The following is a 19,486-nucleotide window of genomic DNA, read 5'->3' on the forward strand; positions in this document are numbered from 1 at the left end:
TGAATAGAACTTTGAGTTTTGAAGGATTATAAGATTTGGAGAACTAGAATAATAATATTACTAATAGCAGCTGCTATATATATATGCATAAATATGTATATGTTCATATATATATATAATTCTTTACATTTTTTTTTGTTTGATGCTTACAACTCTAAGAAAGATGCTGTTATCCTCATTTTGCAAATAAGGAAACTGAGGCTCAAAGACATTAAGTGAGCAGCCTAGCAGCTAGTGTCATGTTTAAATATAGGCCCTCTCTTCCAAATGTCCATTTAGATTAGAAATATTACCTTCCTTAGTAATCCAGGTTTGCTATTTCCATCTCAACCTTGATTCCCAATTCTTAGCCCACATATCCAATAGTTGCCAAATCTTGTCTTTTTTTTAAAAAACCTCTTCATTTTCCACATATGTCTCCTCTTCACTCAGCTACACTATCCTGGATCAGGTCCTCATTACCCCTCAATAAGACTATTTACAACAGCCTTCTAATTGGTCTCTCTCTTCCTCAAGTCTAGAATGCTCACTCTAATTCATACTTCATGTCTCATTACCAGCAGTGATTTTCTTAAATACAGGTGTGATTTGTGACAAGTGTCATCCCTACTGCTTGGTAAATTATAATGGCTCACTATTACCCCTAGAATCAAATGTGAACTCCTTTGTCATTTAAAGCTTTTCATGACATGGCCTCATCCTACCTTTCAAGCTTTACTATAAACATTACTGCCTTCCTTGCAATCCAGCCAACCCTTTCTTCCACTGAGAAGTTCCACTGGGAGAAGAATCCAAACTAACTTTCTGGTGGGGGGTGGAGGGGAGATGGAGGAAATGAGCCATCATGTTCTACCCTCCCATTTTTTTTTTTTTTTTTACTTTACAATTGGGAAACTGGCAGTGGTTAAATAATTTGCCCTTAGTCATACAGCTGGTAAGTGCCTTAGTTTGAATTTGAATTCAGTTCTTTCTAACTCCAGGTGCAGCTCTCCATCCTTTGTATCATCTAATGCTTAACTAATGCTCTATAGTTACTTAACTAGTGCTCTATAGCACACAGTCTATAGTTGAAACTGACTGAGCTTCTTCCTTATTCCCCTCCCATGACACTATGTCCCCATCTCCATTGTTATGCCACAGTTCTCTTTAACTGTCCTGCCTCATTTTCCTTGTACAAGTTTCCCTTGTCTCAGTCTCCCTAATTACTCCCCTAAGCTGTAAATCTCCGTCTGGTCCATTAAGGTTGAGGACCAGTTACTCTAAGGTTACAAATTGTTATTAATGCTATCTCTGCACTTCTCTCACAAATTACTTTGTATTTCTTCTGTTTTTTATATATAACTTATAGATGTGCATACTGTCTCTCAATATAATGTACATTCTTGGAAGGCAGAGACTTGATTTACTTTGTCACAAAGAATCAGACATGATTGAACAACAACAAAAATTCACCATCACAAAAATATCAATCTGAAAGGGGTAGAACTTCAAAATTTCTGGCCAGAATCAAAACAATTGATATTGACACTTATCCTAAGCCATCAGAACCGAAACTATGAGCCACAGGGGCTGGGAGCTGTTTATTGACCATTCGTTGAAAGCCATCATGATTTGGTTTAAAGGTGTAGTCCAAGAGCTCCTTTTGAAACACTGTGGGCTGGTCCAAAGACTGTTTCTGTCATCTCAGAAATTTAATGTAGCTAAATTTGAAGACGTGAATAACCATTTTGGCCACAGATCAGATTTTTCAGCCACAGAACGTCTTAAAAAATATTTCATAAGTGACAAGAGGACTAGTAGTATCATGTAATTATTGGTACTATATGCAATTATAAGTATAGTTATAAATGAAGATAGTTTTGAATTTTTTGCCAGTAAAAATATGCAAGATTGCCATTCAGGGTTGCTTATGTAATCACAGGTCCAGATCAAGGAAAAAAAAAAAAACTCCATTGGAGTCTGAGAGCAAGTGTTTGAATCATTGCCATGATACTGACTTTCTATAGAATCCTTGATGATTTATTAGTTTACTGGCTAGATTTCTTTCTTAAGGAAACCTTAAACTAAAACCAATCTAATTCTCTTTAGCCACCAATAGGTGCTAGGCCAAGACTCAGTTGGTCATTGTTTGGGTCCAGATAGACTCAAATTGAGTGTAAATAGCAATCTTTTCTGCTTTGGCCAAAAATTCCGAGATTCTTTCCTTTCCAGATTTCTTTTTTTCTTTAGATCCTTTTTAGGGATTTGGTGAAAAAAAAAGATAATTTGCCTCATTTGCTACCTAGCCTTAATCACTGAATGGTTGTGGCCTCAGTCAAATTGAGAACTGTTGAAGATCTTAGCTTAAAAAGGTCAAAGTCTCTCTGTCATCCAGGGCCATTTCCAGTCATCCTCATCTGGCCACTGGAGCCAGATGGTTCTGGAGAGGAAAGTGAGGCTGATGACTTTGCACAGCCCCAATCTACTTATATGTTATGCTATCACTGTCTGATGTCTTGGTACTCTTTGAAAATGAAGGTCAAACCACAAGAGGTAATAACTAATAGCTAATTGATATGGCTCTGGTTATATGTGATATATCTCAACTTTATCTCCGCAGGGAGCTGGTTAAATCATGAAGACCTCTCTGTTGAAAGCTGTAAGTGCAGATAGCTATCTTGATACTTAGAATTGTGGGTGTGGGTTTTATATAAAATGTGTCAGGATCCAGAAATTATGATCAGCAGATTGTGACTTCAAATATCCTCCCTTAAAAAATCACTTGGGGGCAACTAGATAGAATATCAGTTTTCTCTCCAGTCTCAGATACAACACTTCCTAGTTGTATGACTCTAGCAAATCACTTAACCCCAATTGCCTTGTGAAAAAAAAAAAAATCACTTGTTTGTGTAAAAAAAAAAAATCTTTCATTTTCAATTGTCTCATTTAGAGAATGGGAGTTTTAAGGCTTATACAATTTTCTCCATCTCTCTTATAGAAACCACCTGGGGTAGGTGGTGAAGCAATAAACATTTGTTCTTGACAGCAGGATATTTGGAACTTCTGTGGTTTCGATTTCTAGTTCAGAATCTGACTGATATAATTAACGCCTGGCTTTTTCATACTGTTTATGGGTAGTTTTGCCATTCTTTAAGATCCAAGGGTGTTGTTTTTAGCATTAGCTATGGAATGTTATAATAACATTCCCCTCTTCCTTTCCTTCTCCCTTTTTCTATCCAAAAATCAAATAAAGAAAAGTGAAAACTAGCAAAACCAACTAATGTGTTCTATGATGTGAAGTTTAGCACCAAATGATGACTGGAACCATAGTTAGAGCTAGGTCATGTGAAGAATTCACAATGGCCATTCTCTTTGGCAAATGGAAGATTTATTTAGGGGAATAGATTACAAGTAAAATAAAGGAATACAATAGACACTTGAATGGTAAATATGAAATAGAGCGGGAGAGCATAGGAAAGACAAGTTTCTCAATAGAACTCACAATTACCCGGTAGAAAGGAAGCATCCCATGAGTTTGAGACATGCCCTTAGCTGACCTACTAAATCCTGAAAGGGATTCAGCACCCTAAAAGAATTAATTAGCTGTAAAGAAGAGAAGTGGGGTTGAGAAGCATAGTGGAGTTAGAAGAGATGCCACATAGCATGGGGGAGGGAAAGGAGAAAGGCATCATGAAGCATAGTGCCATGGGGGGGCTGACCCAAAGAGGGCAGCAGGAAGTAGGCCTCTCATGGGCCTAAGTAGATTTTATAGGAAAAACTTAACCTCAAGGTCATAACTGGGATTCCTGACAGAGCATGGCAAGGTGAGACTGCATCAACTCCACAAGAGGATGAGTTTCAGGAGTTTGACATAACTTGGATTTCAGACTAGACCATCTCCCCAAAGGCTGACCATGGAGCTAAGCTGATTTTTTTCAGAGCCTCCTGCCTGTTTGCCTCAGGGATCAAGTCCTCTACTAACCACACCTGACATTGAAGACCTCATCACCAACCAGTGGTCATTTTTGAGCTCTTGATTTAGGTGAATCATTAGAAACGTGGAGTCACAAAAAGCTGAACCTTAGAAATTATCTAATCCAATCTGTTATTATAGAATCAAAAAGACTGTCCTACCCTTAGAAAGGTCAATGATTTGCTGAAAGTTATACACTTAAAGACAGAACCCAACTTCTAGTCAAGTGTTCTTTCCATCATGCTATAATGCCATAGATAAGACTAAAAACTAGATTACAATTCATTTATATTTTGAAGTGAAGTACAAATAAGGAAAAACAATTCTAAAATGTCTGAACATTGACACAATGCTATCTATGGCTTTTATTCACTTTCAAATTCCCATAGATTACTGGGTTCAATATAAGAATAACTTAAATGATGTAAGCCTTTACTAGCTCAAGTCTCATAATCTCTAATATCATCTATATAGTTACAGATGTTATCATACCAGGACAAGAAATGTGCATTTTAAAAGTAAAGCATTTATTCAGGATTAAAACAAAGAGGGTAATAATCTTAAATGTATCTCAAAGAATTAGGCTAGTTTATGGTGGTCATGAGTAGGGTTGAAGATGAGAGTAAAGGAGAGAAAAGATTTTGGTAAATTCATGATGATCTACTGTGAGGGGAGGTCATAGAACTGGTCTCTGAAACCAGGATGTGGAACATGTCTCACAAGACATAAATACTGAGAATTATAATTAGGCACATACTTCAAGCCAGATGCCTCAAGGGGAACCAAGCCTCTTCAGTCAGACTGCTCTCTATTATATCTTTAACAAGCCATTTAAAATATATAGCACTTTACAGTTTCCAAAGTTTTTTCATATGTGTGTGTATATATGTATATATTTATGTATATGCATGCATTTTATCAGAGGATCTCTCCTTACTCAAGGGACTCTATTCTACTCTGAAAACCCTCTTATTTCTCTAAAATTTTGTTCCTACCCAGAAGAATATTTCAGTTTCAGTATCTGGCACCCTCCCAAGGGTAGCAATTAGCTCCTCTAACACACATGGTCTCATAAAGCTCAAACATAAAACAGTTTTATTTACCGAGGAAGAACTCACACCTTAGCCCATAGAGAATCAAGAAGCATCTTTTCCAAATGATCCTTCAGATATCTGTATATTTTCCGATATTCTCTGTGCCAGACAATACCACCGTAGATGGAGCACTAGCCAAAAGTTAGGGCTGACCTCTTCAAGGAAGGCAGGTATATATATTTTTTATTATTATAGCTTTTTATTTACAAGATATATGCATGTGTAATTTTTCAGCATTGACAATTGCAAAACCTTTTGTTCCAACTTTTCCGCTCCTTCCCCCCACCCCTTCCCCCAGATGGCAGGTTGACCAATACATGTTAAATATGTTGAAGTATAAGTTAAATACAATATATGTATAGATGTCCATATAGTTATTTTGCTATACAAAAAGAATCGGACTTTGAAATAGTGTACAATTAAGGAAATCAAAAATGCAGGTGGACAAAAATAGAGGGATTGGGAATTCTATGTAGTGGTTCATAGTCATCTCCCAGAGTTCTTTCACTGGGTGTAGCTGGTTCAATTCATTACTGCTCTATTGGAATTGATTTGGTTCATCTCATTGTTGAAGAGGGCCACGTCCATCAGAATTGATCATCATATAGTATTGTTGTTCAAGTATATAATGATCTCCTGGTCCTGCTCATTTCACTCAGCATCAGTTTCATGTAAGTCTCTCCAGGCCTTTCTGAAATCATCCTGCTGGTCATTTCTTACAGAACAATAATATTCCTTAATATTCATAAAGCACAATTTACCCAACCATTCTCCAGTTGATGGGCACCTACTCAGTTGACAGTTTCTGGCCACTACAAAGAGGGCTGCCACAAACATTCTTGCACATACAGGTTCCTTTCCCTCCTTTAAGATCTCTTTGGGATATAAGCCCAATAGTAACACTGCTGGATCAAAGAGTATGCACAGTTTGATAACTTTTTGAGCATAGTTCCAAATCATTCTCCAGAATGGCTGGATGTAGTCACAATTCCACCAATAATGTATCCGTGTCTCAGTTTTCCCACGTCCCCTCCAACATTCTGCATTATCTTTCCCTGTCATTCTAGCCAATCTGACAGGTATGTAGTGGTATCTCAGAGTTGTCTTAATTTGCATTTCTCTGATTAATAATGACTTGGAGCATCTTTTTATATGGTTAGAAATAGTTTCAATTTCTTCATCTGAGAATTGTCTGTTCATATCCTTTGACCATTTATCAATTGGAGAATGGCTTGGTTTCTTATAAATTAGAGTCAATTCTCTATATATTTAGGAAATGAGGCCTTTATTCAGAACCTTTGACTGTAAATTTTTTTTCCCAGTTTATTGCTTTCCTTTTGATCTTGTCAATGCATTAGTTTTGTTTGTATAAAAACTTTTCAATTTGATATAATCAAAATTTTCTATTTTGTGATCAATAATGATCTCTAGTTCCTCTTTGGTCATAAATTCCTTCCTTTTCCACAGGTCTAAGAGGTAAACTGTCCTGTGTTCTTCTAATTTATTTATAATCTCAATCTTTATGGCTAGGTCATGAACCCATTTTGATCTTATCTTGGTGTATGGTGTTAAGTGTGGGTCAATGTCTAGTTTCAGAAGGCAGGTATTTTTGTCTGAGACACCTTGTTCTTTCTCAGGCAGATTTCCTCTCCCTCACCCCATCTCCACCACTGTCATCATTTCCCCCCTTCTTTGTTGCTATTGTTTTCCTCTGCAGCCACTGATAGCCTTCTCTCTGATAGTGTTTATTTCAATTTTGTCTTGCTTTAATAATTGCCCCTACCTGGAAGGGTTGTTGTGAGGATCAAATGAAATATTTATAAACTTAAGCACAGTGGCTGGCATATAGTAGGTATTATATAAATGCTTTATTACCTTCCCATTCCTTTATCTCTTTCCTTAATCTTGACCCAACTGTTTAACTTTGTTGTTATGAATCTCAAAAGATATGATCCTGTCTATCAGTTTTAAACCATTTACACATACAACTTAACTTATCACAAAAGTGAAGATAAAACATTCTGGCACTAAAAATATATATGCATTTATTTAAAACTGCTATTTTGAAATCTCTTATTATATACATTGCATATTACAACTTGTGTAGCTATCCACCTTGTCTATCTATAGACATTTTGCCCAAATACCATGAAAGAGGTAAAAGAAACAAAATACAGAATCTAGTTGGATCTATCCATAGACATTTTGCCCAAATACCATGAAAAAGGTAAAAGAAACAAAATACAGAATCTAGTTGGATAGACAAGATGTGCATAGATGAAAGAACTAAAGCTTAATTAGAAGTAACAAATAATGTACAACTGCTGGGTTAACTGGAAAATAGTACTGCAGAAAATAGGCATAGAACAACATGTCACACCCTATACCAAGATAAGATCAGAATGGGTTCATGCATAAAAGGTGATATTGTAAGCAAATTAGGAGAAGGGATAATTCGCCTGTTAGATCTTTGGAAAAGGGAGGGATTTATGACCAAAAAAGAACTAGAAAACATTATGAAATGCAAAACAGACAATTTTGATGACATTAAATTAAAAAGATTCTGTGCAAACAAAACCAAGATAGCCAAGATTAGAAGGAAAACAGAAAGCTGGGAAATAATTTTTACAGCTAGTGTTTTCTTAAAAAGACCTCTTTTCTTTTCTTTTCTTTTTTTAAATATTAAAGCTTTTAATTTTCAAGACACATGCATGTATAATTTTCAATATTTACCCTTGCAAAATCTTATGTTCCAAATTTTTACCGTCCCTTTCCCCCACCTCCTCCTCTAGATGACAAGTAATCCAATATATATGAAACATGAACAATACTTCTATACATATTTCCACAATTAGCAGGCTCGAGAAAAATCAGGTCAAAAAGGAAAAAAAATGAGAAAGAAAACAAAATGCAAGGAAACAATAACAAAAAAAGTGAAAATAGTATGTTGTGATCCACACTCAGTTCCACAGTCCTCTCTCTGGGTACAAATGGCTCTCATCATCATAAGACCATTGGAACTGGCTTGAATCATCTCATTGAAAAGAGCCATGTCCATCAGAATTGATCATCCTATAATCTTTTTTTTTTTAAAATAACTTTTTATTGATAGAACCCATGCCAGGGTAATTTTTTACAGCATTATTCCTTGCATTCACCTCTGTTCTGATTTTTCCCCTCCCTCCCTCCACCCCCTCCCCCAGATGGCAAGCAGTCCTTTACATGTTGAATAGGTTACAGTATATCCTAGATACAATATATGTGTGTAGAACCGAACAGTTTTCTTGTTGCACAGGGAGAATTGAATTCAGAAGGTATAAATAACCCGGGAAGAAAAACAAAAATGCAAGCAGTTTATATTCATTTCCCAGTGTTCTTTCTTTGGGTATAGCTGCTTCTGTCCATCATTGATCAATTGAAACTGAATTAGCTCTCTTTATCAAAGAAATCCATTTCCATCAGAATATATCCTCAAACAGTATCATTGTTGAGGTATATAATGATCTCCTGGTTCTGCTCATTTCACTTAGCATCAGTTCATGTAAGTCTCACCAGTCCTCTCTGTATTCATCCCACTGGTCATTCCTTACAGAACAATAATATTCCATAACGTTCATATACCACAATTTACTCAACCATTCTCCAATTAATGGGCATCCTTTCATTTTCCAGCTTCTAGCCACTACAAACAGGGCTGCTACAAACATTTTGGCACATACAGGTTCCTTTCCCTTCTTTAGTATCTCTTTAGGGTATAAGCCCAGTAGAAATACTGCTGGATCAGAGGGTATGCACAGTTTGATAACTTTTTGAGGATCATCCTATAATCTTGTTGTTACCATATATAATGATCTGGTTCTGCTCACTTCACTTAGCATCAGTTCACGTAAATCTTTCTAGGTCTTTCTCAAATTATTCTGCTGATTGTTTCTTATAGAACAATAATACTCCATAACATTATATATCATAACTTATTCAGCCATTCTCCAACTGATGTACATCCACTCAGTTTCCATTTTCTTACCATTACAAAAAGGGCTGCCACAAACATTTTTGCACATCTGGGTTCCTTTCTCTTCTTTTGATCTCTTTGGGATATAAGCCCAGTAAGAACATTATTGGATCAAAGGGTATGCACAGTTTGATAGCCCTTTGAGCATAGTTCCAAATTGCTCTCCAGAATGGTTGAATCAGTTCACAAAGACCTCATTTCTAAAATATATAGAACTGAATCAAATTCATAAGAGTACAAGTCATTCTCCAGTTGATAAATCATCAAAGGATAAGAACAGGCAATTTTCAGATGAAGAAATCAAAGTCATCTACAGTCATCTGGAAAAAAAAATAACCTTTTGCACCAAATTAAATCACTATTGAGAGATGCAAATTAAAACAACTTTGAGGTATCCCTCATAAACTTGTCAGACTGACTAAGATGACAGAAAAAGAAAACGACAAAAAGTTGGAGAATATATGAAAAAACTGGAATACTAATGCACTGTTGGCAGAGTTGTGGAATGATTCAACTATTCTGAAAAGCAATTTGGAACTATGACCAAACTGATATAAAATTGTACATATACTTTGATCCAGCAATATTACTATTAGCTCTATATTCCAAAAAGATCATGAAAAAGAGAAAGGACCCACATATAAAAAACATACTATTTTCACTATTTAAAAATTTTGGCTTTTTTTTCTTGTGTTTTTTCTTATTGTTCTGATTCTTCTTTTGCAACCTGACCCTAATATGGAAATATATTTAACATGATTATACATGCATAGCCTATATCAGATTGCTTGCTGTCTGATACATACAAAGCTTTTTGTGGTGGAAAAGAATTAGAAATTCAGGGGGACAAGTTGTAGTATATGAAATGGAATACTATTGTTCTATAACAAATAATGACCAAGAAGAGGGGTAGGGGTGGCGCAGAGACAAAATGTCAAAGTAAAGGCAAGAAATAAAGACCAAGAAGATTTTTTTAAAAACTTGAAAAAATTTACATGAACTGATGCTGAGTGAAGTGAGCAGAACTAAGAGAACATTTTATACAGTAACAGCAACATCGTTATGGTTAGTATGGTAGATTTAACTCTTATCAGCACTACAGTGATTCAAGAAAATTCCAAAAGATTTGTAATGGAATATGCCATCAATATCCCAAGAAAGTATTATGGAATCTGAACACAGATTGAGGCATACTGTTCACTTTAATTTTTTTTTCTTGTGGTTTTTTTCCTTTTGTTCTGATTCTTCTTTCACAACATAACTAATATGGAAATATGTTTAACATGATTGTACATACATAGCCTATATCAGATTGCTTGCTGTCTTGGGAAAGGGGAATGGAAAACAGGGAGAAAAATTTGAGACCCCAAATCTTACAAAAATGAATGTTGAAAACATTCTTTACATGCAATTGGAAAAAAAATAGGCAAACACTACACACATCTTGGTTGCCTAGATTTTAAAAAACTGAGAGAGAAAATGTTAATAACGCTTATTAAACTTAAGAGTGTGCGGGGGATAATTTTTTTTTTTCCTGGAGAGTCAGTTGTTAATCATTGACAAATACATCTTTAAATTCAGTGGTAAGGAACTACTGTAGGTCCTGTGCAGTTCCCTGAAATACAAAGAAATTCAGAAGCAAGTAGCAGCTGTGTGGCTCTGACTGAAGTAGCAGATAACGATCTCATTTCTAACTTCTAGACCAATCTGAAGCTTGAAGAGGTATAACCAAGGCAGGAAACTCTTTCTAAAAGTAAGCTTACAAACTTTACTTGATAACTAATTGAATTAGTTCTGTCACTTTCAAATAGCTGAGCTTTCCAACTGGTTGACAGAAACATTCCACTGATGTACAGACCTAAACCCAAGACAGGACTTAAAAATATTCAGACCAAGGAGCAAGCAGTGAGAATGCTCTGGATCAGACCACTCTGGGAGCACTTAAAGCTTTCAGGTCACCAACCTGAGATGTTTCTGAAAGCTTGAATAACATCCCATATTTCCCAGAAAGCAGCAGTAGGAACATTCCTTCCAGAAGTGTGCAGAGTCTGACCTTAACATAAAGTACAAAGTTAAAAAGGAGACTGGAAGAATAAACAAACAAAAACAATCTAACCATTAAAAAACTAACAGTGACAAAAATTCAAGAAGCAAACCCACAATAAGAGAATAATTCTTTAAAAATTGATAAGAAATCCTCAAAGAAAAACACAACTTGGATATAAATTCAACTAGAGTTTCTGGAGCAGATAAAGCAAGAGTTTAAAATGTCCTTATAAAGGAAGTGAGAGTACTGGAGGAAAACATTACAAATAGAAACCCAGAAATTAGGGTGAGTACAACAAAGAAATTTGGTTAAAAGAGTTAAAGTAGAATTTCAGCTAAGATGGGACAGATGTTTAAAAAACAGCCTTCTGTTTCTGTTCAAGGAAAATGTTTAGAGAGCATTGTCAAGGTTATGAAAAGCCAAGGTTTGATTATAATTTTGGAGCAGATCACTGAATTTTTAGAAACTGTAAAGTACATATGTCCTTCTTTCTCTATGGAAAAAGAATTGGATCTAGACGAGTGGAAATTAGTAGGAGAGGATCTTTGTCAATTTTATAATAAAAATGGACCTGACTCAATTTCCAAAGACACACTTAATACATATAATTTAATATAATTGGCTTTAGGAAATCATATAAGTGTTAGAATGAGGAAAAAGAAGAAAGAGCAGGAAGGAGAGGTGCCAACTAAACTAGATGAAAAGGAGGAAGAAGCAGATAAGAATGGAGTTAAGTACAATTTTGTGGGTGATACTTCACAGCAGGAGAAATTAGATCATTCCACATCTCATGACCCTCCCCCCTCAATTAACCCTTCATAGGTGGAGGGAGAAGGAGGAGGGGGAGAGGCAGAAACACAATCAGCATCTCCTGTGAAGCAGAATATGATAAGACTAGAAAAGGCATTAATTAAGGCAAAAAATGAAGGAGAAGATGTATCTGATTTTATAAATTCATATCCTGTGATTAAAGAGCTTGATTCTTCAGTTCAAAAAGGGAGAAGATACACTCCTTTTAATTTGGAAAAAAATAAGGATTTGAAAAAGGGTTGCACTCTTTATGGAGTTACATCCTCTTATGTTAAAATGTTACTAGATAATTTGTCTTATGAAATCTTAACCCCTAATGATTGGAAATCCATAGCTAGGGCATGTTTAGAACCTGGACAAAATTTGTTGTGGCTTTCGGAATATCATGAATTATGTAGGATTCAAGCCCAATGCAATAGGCAAACAGGAGCTATGTACAAATCGCTTTTAACCAACTAGCTGGTGAAGGTCAGTATGGAGAGAATTCAGAACAGATTTATTATCCTATACCAATGTATGAGTAAATTTCTAAGGCTGCAATAAAAGCTTGGAGTTCTCTCCTCGGACAGAAAGATGGATGTAAAGCCTTTACAAAAATAGAGCAAGGTCCCAATGAACCTTTTGCAGATTTTGTGGGACATTTGTAAACAGCTGTAATAAGAACCATTGGAGATAATGCAGCCACAGAAATAACGACCAGACATCTGGCTAAGGAAAATGCCAATGAGGTTTGCAAAAGAATTATATGGGCACCAAAGATGCTCCATTAGAGGAGATCATAAGATGCTGTGCCACAGTGGGCACAAATGCTTATTATACCCAAACTATGATGAACATAGGAAGACAGAGTCCCTCTTGGCAAGGGACTTCTAGAGAAACTCATAGATGCTTTCAGTGTGGAAAAGTTGGACATCTTAGAGCTCAGTGTAGATATGGAGATAGAGTGAGAAGACAGGGTGAGAGAAAACCCAAAACCCCATGTCCAAAATGTTACCAAGGCTTTCACTGGGCCTCAGAATGTAGATTGACCCAGAAGCAAGAGAACTATACAACTGGATACAGAAATGATTTTTTTTTTCAATAGGGAAATAAGAGGGAAAGGGGAGGAAAAAAAATTAGAAGGAGAGTAAACTAAGGGAGGAATTAGTCCTAAACAAAATAAATTCTAAGGTACAAAAATATTTATAGCTTTTTATGAAGTGACAAAAAATTTGAATACAAAGAGATGCCTATCAATTGTGGAATAGCTAAACAAATTATGGCATATAAAAATCCTATTAGGAAAATGGAAGCTTGCACTGAGAAGAGAATGCCTTCTCAGCAGACAGAGTCCTAATAGCTATACCAAAGAGGCAGAGCATGCTACTTTTGACTTTCTGCAAAGAAATGAGTAAACAGAAACTTATTATATGAGCAGTTTTGGCAGGAAGGGGAGCTGAGCAGACCAGGATCTCCTAACTGAAATTATTTTGAAGGCTTTTTCAGCCTGAATTTGAATGGAGATCTGGCTATCAATGGAAGTGATTTGTCTTAGAAATGCCTAGCCTAAGAAGCTCTCTCACAGACTCCACAGAGTCTGAGAGAGTCAGGAGTCAAAAAAGGGACAGAATTTCAGAGTGTTAATTTTACAGATCAAAAGGGAGCAGAATTTCACACCCCATCAATACTATTATGGTAGGAGAAAATATCAAGGACATGGTTCCAGAGAACTTGGGAAGACTAGTATGACCTAATGGAGAATGAAGTGAACAAAACCTGGAAAGCAATTTATATAATGACAACATTATTGTAAAGACAAACAACTTTGGAAAACTTAGAAACTCTGATCTGTATAGGGAACAGCTACATATCTAGAGGACTCATGATGAAATATGCTACTCACCTGAAGTGAAAGATTCAGAGTGCAGAAATATAGACAGACAGACACACACACACACACCACACACACACACACACACACACATTGTGTATTTGTTTATGTATACACACACACATATACACATACAGCATATAGATGGTACAGTGGATAGACTACTGATTTTAAAATCAGGAAGATTCATCTTTTTAAGTTCAAATCCAGCCTCAGATACTTATTAGCTGTGTGACCCTGGGCAAGTTACTTAACCCTGTTTTCCTCAGTTCCTGATCTTCATTACTGGAAAAGGAAATGGCAGATCACTCCAGTATCTTTGCCAAAAGACTCTGAAATAAAGTCACAAAGAGTAGGGCAAGACAGAAAAAGACTCAATAACAACAAACATATACACAGGGCAGCTGAGTGGCAAGTGAATAGAGTGCTGGCTTTGAGTCAGAAGTTCAAATTTGGCTTCACATACTTTCTAGCTATGAGAATTTGGGCAAATCACTTAATCCAGTAGGGGAAGTTAAATTCTACTATTATGTGAATAACCCATTATTAATTTGTAATCTAACCCTTTTCCTCCTATTTTTATAAAGATCTCACTCCTTAAAAGGCTAGGCAGTCTCCAAAAGAGATGACCCAGTAATATGATCACTCCTAGCCCCCAAGACAATTGCTCTTTAACTAATTTGGGCTGAGACCCACTCATTGCCTTCTATTTACTCTATAAATTAGATCTGGTTTGAGTTAGATTTGAGGTAAGACCTTTGTTTTTACTTCCTTCACTAAAGTTTGGGGTGATCTCCCTGGTCTACAAAGTGGAGTACAAGTCAATGAAAACCTGATTGAGATGGCATGTTTTTGTGGTTAAGATTGCTAGCAACTCATATTCCTTAAAAATCAGAGAGGGGGGTGTGATTGGCCACAACTAATCAACTCATGGAGAGTTCACAAGATCAATATTTTATGGAGCATGGATGCCCATCAATTGGAGGATGGCTGGGTAAATTGTGGTATATGAATGTTATGGAATATTATTGCTCTGTAAGGAATGACCAGCAGGGTGAATACAGAGAGGCTTGGAGAGACTTAGATAAACTGATGCTAAGTGAAATGAGCAGAACCAGGAGATCACTTTACACTTCGACAACGATATTGTATGAGGATGTATTCTGATGGAAGTGGATTTCTTTGACAAAGACTCAGTTTCAATTGATAAATGATGGACAGAAGCAGCTACACCCAAAGAAAGAACACTGGGAAACGAATGTGAACTATTTGCATTTTTGATTTTCTTCCCGAGTTATTTTTACCTTCTGAATCCAATTCTCCCTGTGCAACAGGAGAACCGTTCGATTCTGCAAATATGTATTGTATCTAGGACATACTGCAACATATTTAACATATATAGGACTGCTTGCCATTTTGGGGGGGTGTGGAGGGAGAGAGGGGAAAAAACAAAACATAAGTGAGTGCAAGGGATAATGTTGTAAAAAATTACCCTGGCATGGGTTCTGTCAATACAAAGTTATTATTAAATAAAATAAAATTTAAATTAAAAAAAATATTTTATGGAGCATCTTTAGTCCTCTGTTACTTGTGAAAGAGCGTCTTTAAGAAGCTCTTAAGAAGTAAGTTTTTTTCCTTTGTAAGCAAGTTTTCCTGTAAGTCTGGATCTCCAATTCAGGAATTCATTTGGGAACATTCAAACTTTAACCCATAAGGTAACCCCAAGGTTGGAAACATACATTCTGAGGATTTCTAGTCTTTAGCTTGTAAGGCAGAAATCAATTTAAGAATTTAGAGGTTCATGAGCTCCTTTCTCAGACTTGCTTGAACAAAGACCACTACATATGGGCTTCTAAAAATCAGTATTTTTTTGTTCTAGCAAGGTTGGTGGAGGCAGAGTATGAGGAGAAATCCTCTTTTACCTCTTGCTATATTTCAGGTTAGAAAGTACAATAAAAGGGGGTTTTCACACTTTGCTTCTAGAGGAAGAAAGAGAGCAGCTTCATCTGCTTTCTTCTAGTTGTAAACCTATCCTATCCTCTGAAACCTAATTGTTGAAGAGAAGCTATGTGTGGTTCAGAGATACTTATTTAACAAAAAAGCTGGAGAGATCTCTAGAAGCAAAGCAAAGTTTATTATACGGTTCTCGAGAGAATCGGGTGTCCCACCCATTGAGCAGATAATCGAAGGGAGGAGGCATCGTAGGGGGCAGGGTCAACACTTTTAATCCCTAACGCAAATACTCCCTCCCACCACTGACCCTCATCCTTATTGGCTGAGGATCTTACATTCTAAACTCAGGTACTACCCAAGAAATTGAACTTGACCAATAAGTACATAGTTGCCCATATTTGACCGAAACAAAGACACTGATGTCATAGGAGGATAACAAGAAGGGGACTTAAGTATGCCCTTAGGAGGATAGCAGGGAGGAGACTTAAGTATGCCTTTGACTTAATGCTTAAAGTCCTTCAGGCCTACTCAAACTTTGAAATAGATGAAGCCTTACTCGATTTTCACAACTGTCTTGAAAGATCTCACCTCATTTCGTTCAGCTATATATTTAACTATTTAAAATATTTGGCTATGACAAATGTCATCACCAAAGTCACTTCAAATTCTTAAAATATCAAGAGTAGAATCCTCTTCACAGGTTTGGAAATGAAGTATTATTACTTCATTATTTTTTAAGATAGTAAATAAAATCACCTCTTCAATCCTCTTCATTAAAAAAGTTGGGAACATCTCTTAAGTTCTTTCCACTGTTGTTTCTTCAGCTTCTTTCCAACAATGATGAAAAGAAACATCTCTTCAGTTTCTTTCAAGTTAATATTTTTTATGTTAATTTGCTTATTTGTATGTCAGTTTAATATATTTTATATTAATATATGATATTACTCTTCATAATTTATTAAATAGATCCTCAAAGATAAAATGTCAAAAACACATTCTCCTTGAATTCATAAGGAAGTAATGTTTTAAATCAAACCATTTCTCAATTGTCACTCTCATTGCTAATCCCATTATTCTTCCAATATTCTATCTCATTTGATAACAAATTGTCACTCTCATTGCTAATCCCATTATTCTTCCAATATTCTATATCATTTGTTATCAAATCGTGCCTTTTGTCATTTTAATATTTAGATGTAGATAAATGAAAACAATTACTAATGACAAACATACCAGTGAGTGCTCAGGATCTAAAGTAGTAAGAGTAGCCACCCATAAGATCAGTTCTAGAATCATGAGTGTAGTAGAACATGTCTGATTGTGGGTGAGTGTGTGTGTGTGTGTGTGTGTGTGTGTGTGTGTGTGAGTTCCTACTTCATCTGTCTTTTATTTCTTGTACTATTTATTTCTCAATGTCCTTCTGATGAGGTCAGAGTAGCAATTCTTAGTTCAAAATACAAGACGCACCTGTGATGGGCATTCTCTTTGCCAAAAGGGACCTTTATTTAAAAGAGAGTTTACTGAATGAATGAATGGTAATGACATGAACTAGTAAATGTAATGAAATGAAAAAGTAAAATAGGCAAATCCTGAAAGATTTGAGATAGCTCTAGAATTAAAAAGGAAAATTTAGAAGAAGCCATTAAAAGAATATGCCATGAGATATGAGTACATCATCATTGAGTGGTGGCAGGCTAAATCCATACAGGAATTTAGCAGATTAACCAGAGTTAGCTATAGTAAAGAGATAGGCACTATTAAAGGGAAGACAGGCTATGAGGAGGCAGAGAGTACCTCATAAACAGGCATAATCCTGAATTTAGCAAAGGTCATCATAAGCACAACTTTTATAGGAGGAATATAACCTTGGGAGTTTCTCTGGGGAGAAGGGAAAATACAGATGAAAACAGGATGTATATTGAGATGTTGAGACTGCCTGGAAGATACTAACAAAGGCAATCGGGGAAAGCCTGGGTTCCCATTATAGTTATCTTAAAGATATTAATCAAGGTAGTCTAGGTACATCATGATTGCTTAAACTATCGTAAAAAGACAGTTTGGGAAGCCAAGTTCCTAGGGTGAATGTTTTAGCATTTCCTGAAAAATGGAGAGAGTAAACTGATTTCAGGATTCACAACCCTTCCACTTCCCCGAATCCTCCCTTGTAACAAAGAAAAACTATTAAACAAAAGCAAACAATAAATCAGCTGTCTGAAGAACTTGCTGTACCTATAATGCCCCACTCCTCTATCAAAAGGATAGAGGTCTGTTTTATTAACTCTTCTCAAGGAACGGTATTAGTCCTTGTAATCCAGGCATAAAATGTTAATTCAGGATTAGGTAGCACAATATAATGAGAAAAACAGTAGTGTACTAGGCTAGGCAGGAGACAGGATGGATCAAAGAGTATACCTTAGCCTAGTTCTCTGGCTACAGGCAAGTCACTTAACCCCTCTTCACCTCAATTTCTTATCTGTGGAACAAGATGATAATATTACCTACCCCACTAGGCTATTGTGAAGCTATAATAGGATAGATAACATTTATAAAAGGCTTTGTAAATCTTAAAACACTATGTAAATAGCACTATTATATAATTTTAATAGCTTGATTCGTTAATTGTTATCACTATGTTCAGCTCCTTACATTGAATACTATTCATATTTGACCAATGGGCAATTTGTCAGTGAAAAGACACCTCTTTTTTGGGGGGAGGAGGGGAAGGTAATATTCCATGGGAGAATTTGTGACCTGAAATATTCAATTTAATCCAAAAGTAATTTAGCAATTCATTTATTATGAACAAGGTACTGTACTAGACTTTGGAAATAGAAACGTAAGAGAAAAAATTTTAAACAGTCTATATACCCTTAGAAAGTTTATATTCTACTGGGGGAAAAGAATGTATATTCTACTGGGAGAAAAGAACATATCCATAAATAAGTATGCACATGACATGATCACTGGAAAAGAGAGAGAGAGAGAGAGAGAGAGAGAGAGAGAAAGGGAGATCACTAATATCTAAAGAGGTCAGGAAAAGCTTTTCATACTGGGTGCCATTTGAGCTTACCTCTGAAGGGAACTAGGAATGGTTCTAAATAGAAGTTACACGTGGGAATACATGTTATACATGGGCAAAGGAGCTGGAGCTGGAGGGCTAAGTTCAGAGAACACCTAGTAAAGGCTTGGCTAGAATATATACATACATACATAAAAGGAGAATAATGTAAAATTAGTCTGGAAAGGTGAACTGAAGCCAGTTGTGAAGAGCTTAAATACCAAAATGAAGAGTTTGTTGTTGTTGCTTGGTTATGTGTCTAACTTTCTGTGACTTCCCCCCTCCCCCCAAGTTCTTGACCAGGACAGCTAGTAAGTGTCTGAGTCCACATTCACTGTCAGGTTTTCCTGACTCCAGTCCCAGAACTCTCTCCATTGAGCTATCTAGCTATTCCCAAAGCGTTTGTATTTTAGACTAAAGGCCAAAGGAAGTCCCTGAATGTCCTGAAGAAGGAAAGTGAAATTATCAGATTTATGCTTTGCAAAGATTATTTTTGAAATTGTATGGAAGAGGATGGGTTGTAACAGCAAGAGACAGAAAGCTGAGAAAAGTGATGAGGGCCTGACCTGAGGCTATTGTGTCACCAAGAAGGACTTGCATGCAAAAGATAGAATTTATTGCATATAAATCACTTATTATTATTATATAATAAGTTAGGTTTTATGTAAATAATTTATTAGTCCTTAAAGC

This window comes from Antechinus flavipes, chromosome 1, assembly GCF_016432865.1.
Source record: "Antechinus flavipes isolate AdamAnt ecotype Samford, QLD, Australia chromosome 1, AdamAnt_v2, whole genome shotgun sequence".
In the NCBI taxonomy this organism is placed as follows: domain Eukaryota; kingdom Metazoa; phylum Chordata; class Mammalia; order Dasyuromorphia; family Dasyuridae; genus Antechinus; species Antechinus flavipes.